General features: G+C 37.0%; 1 long non-coding RNA gene across 3 annotated transcripts; it reads right to left on the reverse strand.

The window, feature by feature from the left end:
• Nucleotides 1-6: 6 nt before the first annotated feature.
• On the reverse strand, nt 7-2,922 carry LOC105268794 (uncharacterized). Of its 3 annotated transcripts, none has more exons than XR_892376.1 (4): nt 2,411-2,922; nt 1,783-2,276; nt 525-1,694; nt 7-456 (listed from the first exon to the last, which is right to left on the reverse strand). It is a non-coding gene; the product is annotated as an uncharacterized lncRNA (long non-coding RNA). The 3 variants fall into 3 exon arrangements; XR_892377.1 differs by having other exon boundaries at nt 7-1,694; nt 1,783-1,948; nt 2,031-2,276; nt 2,411-2,910; XR_892375.1 differs by having other exon boundaries at nt 7-1,694; nt 2,411-2,912.
• Between the last annotated feature and the right edge of the window lie 7,931 nt (nt 2,923-10,853).

Raw genomic sequence — 10,853 nt, forward strand, 5'->3', positions numbered from 1 at the left:
ATGAAGAATTTGACCGAATAAAATGGCCGAAACTCGTCGATTAAACAAAACCATCGTGTTTTGATTCTGCACCAGTAACATGACTCTGTTTGATGCAACTTTGTGCAACAAACCCGTGTTATTCAGCCAGCAAGTACCACACGTGCTGAGAGTTGCTGTACTGGCCACCTGCGACCAATCTTCGTCGTGAAAACAGCAAACGTTAACGTCTTTCGTCGTGCTAGTACTCCATACATCTGTCTCTCGTCTGTAAACTCTCCCTTTTCCTCTCTTTTAACTCATTTCTCTCTTTTCACTCATTCCTCTCTTTATTTTCACCGAGACGTTTGTTCGGTTGAACAATATGAATCCGTTTCGAATTCCAAAAGCGTTAAAACTTCACAGCAAACGCAGAATGGTGTCAACCCATACAACCGCCATTTTCCCCCCGCTGCCATTTTTCATCTTTTCATACCACTTGGAACAATGAAAAATTGGGTCCCATTAGCATGAATATTTTTTGACAACGGAAGTGGTGTAATTACCGGAAAGGAGTGTATTCTTTGTTTTTCCTGATGTCTTTATCAGGTATTTTATTATTGTATCTTGTATATTTTGACGGCCTCGTGGAGATTGAAAAATAGGCTACGAGCCGAATGTGACGTTAACATCTATTTCTTTTGTTTACTGTTTTTCAAATTAGAAGGCGTTGTTAATGCCGTGATGTATATGTTTGTGTCAAAACGTTTCACGGGCGAGAAAAGCGGTCAACTCTTTGGCAAACCTCGTCGACGAAATGACGCTGGGGATTTCCTCTGGTGCTCACTGCAATTGTCCGATGGCACACTTTCACGTGTGTGCTTTGGCTGAAAGCACAAGTCTACCCTGTGGAGATATCAATCTCCCTTATGTATCCAGCTGAGAATGTTTGGTCACTTGGAGCTTCTCGTTTTGTTTCATAACATCGTCTTTTTTATTCATTCGCCGTCTTTAAATAGGTATTGGGGCGGGATTTCTTTTTTCAACTGGCAACTGGGAAAAATATTTTGCTAGACGATGCTGCTGTCTAGAAAAATAATCAGTTGACTTCATTACTTTCCACTTCAGTCGATTTTTATACACAGGAGACGTCCTTCTCTATTTATAGATGTCTTCGTTAATTCATCATTTTGCACTTCTGATTCTCGTGAGACTAATGATGGGATATATTGTAGAGTGGCAACAAGAACCGGTTGTTTCCAAAATGGCCCTCTTCAGCCACCGTGTGCACGAGGAAAAAGGAAACTGCTCCAGCGAAAGTGATGGTGGTGGTTGGCTTACATCCAGCAACGTATTATATATTTTGTTTTTCCTCTTCATGTGGAATAATAATTAGGCTTGCAATCGTTAAAACTTCGGTTTTATATAGAATGTTTCGAGAAAAATACAATTTCACGCACTTTCCACTTTTTATTTCTAGGAAGCGGTTATTAAAATCGATTTATGGGAAAGAAATTATGAAATTATTAATTTTACAGATGTTTTTTTCGGTATCGCCAATTAGAGCGAATTCGAGATGGTTTTATTTCGGGTATTGCCTCTTAGCCTGAATATTTCGCGGTCTCTTCACTCGCTTTTCTCGAAAATTCTGCGGTCCGATCGGCCAAAGTCCGGGTGAAATTCTTCAATAAATACCAATTGTCCTCCGAAAGTGATTGAGTATTTGCCTCAAGCATCTACGCAATAAGAATAATAAAAGCCAAAGGCATATACATATAGCCTAATAACCGAATTCTTCAACATGATGCTTCTACTTGTACTTACATTACTTGAAAATCGGTGCCCTGAAGAACCACATCAAGCCTATCAGTCCCAGACTGAAATATATTTCCATCTCCATGTAGATTCCGAAAAGCTTCATCCACTGAAAGACCTCAAGCCCCCCGTTCGATCAGGCATCAATAGAGAATAAAATCCCATGAAATCGTCACTGGAATAACAAAAAAGTACGTTAAAATTAAACACACGGTTTTGTGCACAAGTGCAGAATCCGCGTGAAATAGCATCGGAACTTGTGATTCCGTAGATGGCATCCCTGGAAAATGAGTCGATAAACATCCTGGTCACGTCGTCAAGCCTGTCCCGTTGGTTGGTTGGGCTGGTTGGGCTGCAAGGTCGTCGCCGGGGTATTTCCCGCACCATCAGAATCATCACGATAATCCAAAAGTCTCTCGACTCTCATCCCAGTAATCATCCTTTTTCCTCGATGCACTTAGTATTCCCCACGAGTACCCCCAAAACGGAAGAAACACCTCGAACTGAAAGAAGTTGAATAAAAAAAAAGGACTTTGGCCTGTAGCTCACGTGTCCTTTGTTACAAAACGAGCAACACCGTTTGTTCACTCGTCAATTCTCCACGCATACACATACGCATTAACACATAAACACATACCTCCTAATGCAGCAATCTCTTCATTGTTTCTCCAACATCCCCGTTGTGTTCCATTATACTGTTGGATTATGTACACACACGTCACAGAGACACTGGGATGGTGTGCTAACTGCGCAACGAGCTAATCTCGGTTTGAAAAGGCAAGATAAGAGAATCGCGAGTGCGAATAAAGAGATTAAAACAAAGGAAGAGAGAGAGAAAAAAAAAGAGAACAAGAAACAAGCGTAGGAAATAAAAGCAATAGAGTACAAAGAAGAGGAGGAAAAGAGAATGGAGAGGGACAAAGAGACAACTCGACACGTGGTTTGCCTAGGTCAGCCGCAAACTCCGCCTTAATGTTGAAAAAAGAAGGAAAAAGCCCCAGATGAAATACGTCGGGTAATCCCCCCCGATGACACTGTGCGAACTAAATGTATATTTCGTCTCTTTGTGTACATTTGGAAAGGCTCTCGACTCTTGCCTCGGGTGTTTTATTTATCCCTTGAAGACTCCCGCGATGCCATCGGCTCGAGGAACTCCATGCTAGAATAATTTATATGGATTGTCGTTCGGTGGGGGCATTAATATGCCTGAGTTAGCGTTGGCGCGTGCAATAACATACGTAAATATACCTGTGGTTATAAAAGCCCGCCGTTTGTGAATTCACCACAAACTTGAAATATCTTTTGCTTGGTTTCAACAATGAGAATAAAAAGGGGTTGAAATGCGAGCGCTTTTGCTACCACCAGATGGTGAGGTTTGATTTTTTGAGGGAGTCATGAGTTTTAGCTGCCAGTGACACTTGCCTTGTCATCCACCAAAAAGTGAAAATCAACATTTTTTGGGATGAGGATTGAGGGCTTTTGCCAGGCAAGGTGGTTGCCGACACATATGGCTCCAAGATAAACTCACTCACCACACAAAGCCATTCCAAATCTCTCTTCTTTGCTCCTCTTGGCTCCTCTTACTCCACTTGCTCCACTTGCTTGAGGATCACCTCTTGCTCCTCTTGCTCCTCTTGCTCCTCTCGCTCTTACCAGTCTTCGCACAACTGGAGATAATAATAATTGCGGCAACTGAGAGGGATATATGGGTGTGGGACAAGGGAGCGGACGATGAACTTGTTTAGTTACGGCGCAGAACCGTTTCCTTGTCCTCCATTTTATCATTTACCATTTTTTTCATTTGAATTCTTGGGAGACTCAAGGAGACAATGAGGCGTTGAAAAATTACAATTAAGGGACGCTTTTTTTTAAGGGGTATTCCATTATTTGAATTTCTCTTCTTGGGTTTCTGTGCCGTTTGGGTATGGTTGGTTGGATACCGAGAATGAAGAAGGAGGAAGTGGTTTCGCAGAAAGATATTCGGTGGTTTCGTGTCTCCATCTTATACATTATGTTTTGTTATTTTTTTTTTCCTTTCTTCGAGGTTCTCGTTTTTTTTTTCCACACCGTGCATTCCGCACGTTCCACCAGTGAGGAGGGAGATAGACCACACGTGAGGGCCGATAGTGTTGGTAGGGTCTAGGTGACCTTGTTCGAGTTCCACACGAATGAGAGTTTGTCCTGGTATCGGTTGATTTTTATTTATTCATTTGGATTCAGAGCCATGGCCAATTTGGCACTCGGGCATTGACCAGTTGGGGAAAATGCTTTCGTTTTGGCGAACGACAAACCAAATGGGTAATTAAGGTTCTTATCGCCTCTGGGATGTCCACTAGGCGCATTTCAGGGGATTGCACCGCTTCACTTGAACCTTGGTAATTTACGGGGTAATTACCGGCTTTCCTTAATGATATTGGCTTTTTTTTTATGAATAATTCAGTCACTTTGTTTTCCGTTTAAATCCTGCAACTCGAGTTCCTTTCTTCTTAATTGTTTGGCTTAGCCAGCACGTACCGAGTCTTATCTAACATAAACTTGGTCGTTTCTTTGTTGAGCTGGAACTTTGCTACGCATAGCAGAATGTATCGCTGTTTTTTTTTTCGTTGTCTTCGTTTTGCGCAGTTCTAGGCTGCAACGATTGCCTGATGAAATTTTATCCCATTTTTTCAATTCATTTTTACATGTTTTCGAAATTTTTTATTGGTTTTACGAATATTTCAAGGAGTTTTGTTATTGTACGTTATAATTTTATGAGGAAGTAAATGGGAACGGATAATTTTATTTAATTTATCGTACAGAAATTCATAGAAATAAGGAAAATTCTGGTTAAAATATATTCATAAATTCCTAGTTATGTAACTTAGTTTTAGAAAATTCAAGTAAACGGTTTAATTCGCTATTTGTTGGCCTTCAGAAATGTTAATTTATTATTAACTTTTGTTTTGAGGCTGGAAAGAAATCTTTTTTTCTACGAGTATCCACTATTAATAATTTCTTAACATTTCAATTATGACGGTCTAAATTCAATTTCTGTTGACAAAACTCAATAAATCTTTTTTCAATTTTTCAAATTCGAGAAAATTTGATTTTTCATGTTAAATTGTTATTGATTGCTCAATGGATGTTTTAATTTTTAGACCCACCGTGAAAATTGAACGTCAAACATAATTCACTTTTCAATTGATTGGGAATCCAGGGACGTTATTTTCATCATCTTCAAGGCTTCTTAATGCGGTCTGAACCCGAAAGCTGAGAATAGCTTGAGTATTCAGGAAATTTACTGATTCCTCAATGAAAATTAGTCGCGATTCAAGAAATTATCCGTTACCTCGTAATTTTTCAAGTTTTCTCTCAAATTTCTGAAAACCCCGTTTGATAAAATTGATACGAAAAATATAGTTTTAAAATTTTATTATTATCCAATCTGTTACGAAATTCTACGATCGTAGAAGAATTTCCCTACATTCTCAGTAAATTTTCCAAAAATTCTCAAAACTTCACCACAAATTTTGAGAAATAGCCAATAGACGATTTGGGAGCCATTGAATAATAAATTAAATCAATAAATAACATATTTCGGCACGTCAATCGAATCCAGGGTTCGCCATAAATTGAGCACAAACATGAAAAATAAGAAGATATCGCCAGCTCCTTAATGTGAGAATTTAAAGTTCTTTCAGTTAAAATTTCAAGTGTAATTTTGCAACAGTGTAGCGCATCATTCAGTAGAAAATACCAGGAATTACAACTTTAGCCATCACGTGGGCCCACATCGTCCATTCGTTGTTCCCCAGAACCTTTTGGATCAGTGATTGGCTCTAGGGTTCGGTCATTGGCAGTCAGCCACTCCAATTCAGAGATTTACCTGGCCCCCAGCCACCGAAATCCTCTCCCCTAAAATCCCTTACGCAACGGCCCCAAATAAATAAATAAACAATCTCAATTAATCCCCCAAATCACCAAGAAAGTGAAACATCGTGAAAGTCGTGGCGTTTGTATGGAAATTTTCTTTTGTCTCGTGCGTGTACATTATCTCCATTTTAAAGAGACACCCGCTACGTCGAACGTGACCTACATTCATCAATAATATCAATATCAAATTGAAATGATAATGAATGACGGAAATAGTTTGATCTGCCGTTTGAATGGTATTCTGCTATTTGAAATACAACTGAGGAAAAAATTATGGAGGAAATACCAGAGGAGATTAATTATCGGGTACATGACAGACGCGGATGAACATCGCGGAGGGCACAACGTCCTCGCATTTTTTTATTCCGGAGAGAGGATGCAGCAGATGTACTAGGAGATCTATCTCTTCTGAATTTGGCCTTGGAATAAATGCTGTTGGAATGAGGTGACCTTCGTGAGTCTTGATTTATCTGTCGTGGCTCAATATTCGAAGATTTATCGATATTCTGATGATTAACGTCATTTAAATGGGAGATTCTTTTTTAGGTGGGTTGACGGGATTTTAGGGATTTTTGCAATCACTAAATTTTCTGATTAAACGGCAACAATTTCAGAGAATTCCTTCCACAGCTCCAACTTCTTCCTCCAACTTCAAGATACATCATTGAATTACTCAAATTACCAGATATTTTTTTATTTTTGTAGGCGATCTACTCCTGGATAAATCCTGAATAGACTGTTAATAATTTCGTTGAATTTCCTTCCTAAAGTTATTTGAATTTTGAATTATGTGAGTTTAAATTAAATTTCAATTAAAAAACTTCATTAAATTTTTCATATGTCTGAATAGAAAAAAAGGGCCTGATGTATCATTCTGAAAGAAACAATTATTTTAGGTTGAGAAAATAAAAGCGCAGACCCCCCAAAAATTGCCCAGGCACTTAAATATTCTTAAGATATTTTCTAAACTAATGAAATTTTCGTTACAAAAATAATTCTCATGCCTGATGACATAATCTACTATTTCAGCATCAGCCTCTCCTAAATAAACAAAAAAAAAACAGTTTGAACCCTTGGACACTAATTTTTTTTACTCAAATCAACTTCCCAATAATTTATTATTTAAGGAAAAGAATTCTTTTTAATGAGATAACAGCTCTGATTTTTAACGAAAAAAATATACATTCCGAAGACATTTACTAAAATAATTAAAGACTCGAGAAAATTTGCAATGGGTATATGTAATTATTTCAAGTGATGTTTGAACGAAACAAGCCCTTGAGAGAATTTATTCAGGTAGTTGGGCATCTTCCCCAATGTTTTCTATTTATGAAAACAGGAGTGAAACTGTTGAGTGGTACGTGTCTTGAGTATTGAATACACCTTCTGTTCAATGTCAAAAACCGAACTATATCGATGAATCGGTGGGTCTGTATCGATATTACGCAATTCCAATTTTTTCGTAAAGTTCGAAGCTGTGTGTGGAAATTTAATAATCATCAGCAACATCAACCGTCGCATAAAATCTCATAACGACTGATGATAAAAGAAAATAATGAAAGCACTAAAATCCGAAGTTCATGAGTAATGTCGAATAATTAATTCAACGAGCACTGCACAATGACGGGTAAATTATTATTCGGCAAGGTCATCACCTTTGTCCACCATTATTTATCCACATTTTTCCCTCACCTTCAGTTCCAACGGAACAGACAGGAAATTTACAACGCGTGAAGGATAAAATGAGCATTGAATTATGGGAGGATAAAAATATCTAAAAATATTCCGAAACTGAATTTGTGGCGAGTTATTGTCATGAGTGTCGAATTAACTGTTTTATGGTTAAATTATAAGGTTTGCACTTTTCATCTCGGCAAGCACAAATGCGTTGGACCCGAGGCGAGAATAAAAATCCGATAAAAATTATGGCAATTCTGCGAAAGACTATGCAACACTCCGTAAAACGTGTGTAATTGAAGGGTATTTTTGCTTCTGAATGACATATTGTAATCGTTGAAATTTAATTATTGTATTTTTTGTGTTGTGTCACGCCTTTGTCGCGCAAAAAGTCGGAAAATTCGATTTTTGGAGTGTGTCCGCCGGTATGTACATATATATTTATTATGTATTCTCTACATGCGTATGTATATATGTGCTACCTTTTTCAATTTTTATCTCCGATTGGCTGATACATCCGAGAAATTAATTAATTTTCTCTCTCATCTCTGAGTATTGTTGAGCCTGAGTCGTCGATATTAATTGAAATTCAATTAATTTATTAAAAATATGTTTATCATGATAGTTTGTTAGAAAAATTGTTTTGATATAATGATATATCGATCTATAAGAAAGATTGCTGGCGTCGGATCGGATCTACCTATCATTCAGGACCGATCGGCAGCAGATCTACCCCTTCTGCATCGATTCATGGAGAATCGATTTTCTTCGATTTTTATTCCCACACTTTCCGCAATCGAGACACAAACTTGTTTAAAAAAAATAACGTAAAAGCAAATGGAGGGATGAAGGTTGAGTGGAGATTTATTCTCGCGCCTTATGAGGAGAAATTAATTCATAAATCGATTTTTAATAGTCAAAAAACTTTGACAGCTGCATTAGGATCGAATGGATCTTAGTAAATAATTCAGTCACGTTTCACTTGTGGCTTTTCAATATTCATAGCTTAATCAAAGCATTAATAATTTTAACACACTCTTACAATCTTCCCAAAGTCGAATAATTTATAAATTTCTCCTAATTGTCCATAAGCGAAAAAAAAACGTGGACACGTGGAAATTTGTAGCAATAAAAATAAAAAGAGAATAACCGCGAATATCGATCTTGAGCGATTCGATCGATCGGCCCACGACAATCGATTACAAAAATCTTCAAAATATGAATCCTTGATGAAAAAAGTCCATTCCATAATTGGTCAGTGACTAGTGAGTGCCGTAATTTTTATTGAATATTTCTCCATTAAATTTGTCCAACTGACCTATACCTTAACATACCTCAAGCCACTCGTACTTGGTTTATCTCACATACACGCATTCCAACGAGTCCAAGGTGACGAGAGAGTGGGGAAAAAGGTTTCCCTTGGTTTTACCTTTCCCCTCAGAAATCTGCTGGAGCCTCCAATCCCTGTTATGGGGTCCACCAATGGAACCCCAAGTATCTTCATCATATTTTTCAATCCGTAACAAGAGATCTTCACCGGAAGCCAAACATCAATGCCACATTGACATCTCCCACAACTACTCCCCATTTTATTTTCATTTCATTCCATTCCATAATCCATTGGCATTAAAAATCAGTGGGCGATAATATTGAAGATTAACCTTGGCACAAACAATTTTTTCAGACTCGTGGGAAAAATCGTCAAGTCAACACTCCAGAGTAATCCGAATGATGAGATTATCATCGAGCGAGAATTAAATCCTCTTCTACTTTTATTCCTCTCGTCTCTTTACATTGCGGTTATTGTCTTCGTTAAATATGTAATTGTATGTGTAAATATGAAAAGTAAACTTAATCGAGTATTCAAGTTTTTAAATACTTGAGACAACTGTCAGCCGACGGCATTGAATGAAAAAGAAGAAAAAAAAAATGACGGAGCGATTACATGCGGAAGACGTTGGACTGTTTCGAAATAGTACTGGATTTAATTAACATATTATTATCGATGATGAAGCATCATCGCGTGTATAATCATCTTATTGAACGGAAAACTTGTTTTCGTAATTGAGAAAAATTTTCGCCTTGTACATACATCTTGTTTTCCAATTTTTATCATTGTTTGTGCAATATGGTTTTACTCGTTCATGGCTCTACAATTTCTTGGTGTATGTGGAGTTGTAAAAATCAGGGCTGTATATCCCCTAAATTGGCAATACGAGACTTGTTCAACTGCATATTATGATGGCGATGAATTTAACGCGTTGCAGTGCTAAAATGTTGAGAGGCCGTTTGTATGGCCTTTTTCAGACGCGAAAAATAAACAACGATGGTCAATTAATGGTGGTCGTTATAACTGGAATTAGTGGAGTATATACTTGAAATTATGGGGAAAGATAATGTTGCAGAAATCCGAAGAAATTTAGACGTTATTATCATTTTTTTTTTTAGGTTTTAAGCGACATTAATTCACGATCGCGAAGTGAAATTCAATATTTTTTCTCTCACTCGGAAGATATTTTTTTTCGGGCTCTAAAATGAGACCTAATTCATTCGAGTTGTATTATACTGTCAAGATAAATTGAAATTTCATGCACAGTTGAACCGTAATTTTCAGGAGAGTGTCATTATGTTTGATTTAGGGGAGGAACAAATCATGGAATTTCAACTTTTCCATACACTCCAATAAAATTTCACATTTTTGAATAGTAAGACATGCGAATTCCTCAACTGATTCGAATTTTAAATGAAAACATGAATAATCAATACTAAATTACCCAGAATTGGAAAATTAATTGATTAAAATTAATTCCCGGATGGATTCTCCTGAATTTTTATATTTTATATTTAACGCTTAACAAATGGTTTTTCAAGGAAAATTCATTTCAGATAAAAATGTTTAAACATCGAACATGAAGGCGAAATGGACACTAACTTCCACCAACGATTCCCTTTATATTCCAATTTTCACAATTGGTACTCTCGTACAATGAGAGACTTGCTCTTACCTCCGTTCTCCCCATTTTTATTTTCATTGAAAAAATAAAATAGATTATTGGGTAATTCTGAGAATTCAATGTGGAACATATGCAGCTGCGGAATTGTCTTTACAACGGGGTTACCAAGTGCAAAAATCCAACATTCCGATTACCATGAACGGGTATTAGACGATAATACAGCTGCAAATATCACGAAAGAAATTCCATAAATGTTTTCAACGAACAAAACAAGAAAGTTATGCATCCAGTCATGGTCGTGGGATCATTTCCTGCATGATATATCTTTTGTTCCATCAGAATTGTTAATTGAAGTATTTCATAATTTACGGGCAAAAAGTTTTATGGGGGGATTGCCATTTTTTATTCCATGATATTCCATGATATTCCATGATATTCCATTATATTCCATGATATTTTATTATATTTCATGATATTCCATGATATTTCATTATATTCCATTATATTCCATGATATTCCATGATATTTCATTATATT

Source organism: Fopius arisanus, unplaced genomic scaffold, assembly GCF_000806365.1.
Source record: "Fopius arisanus strain USDA-PBARC FA_bdor unplaced genomic scaffold, ASM80636v1 scaffold00061, whole genome shotgun sequence".
In the NCBI taxonomy this organism is placed as follows: Eukaryota; Metazoa; Arthropoda; class Insecta; order Hymenoptera; family Braconidae; genus Fopius; species Fopius arisanus.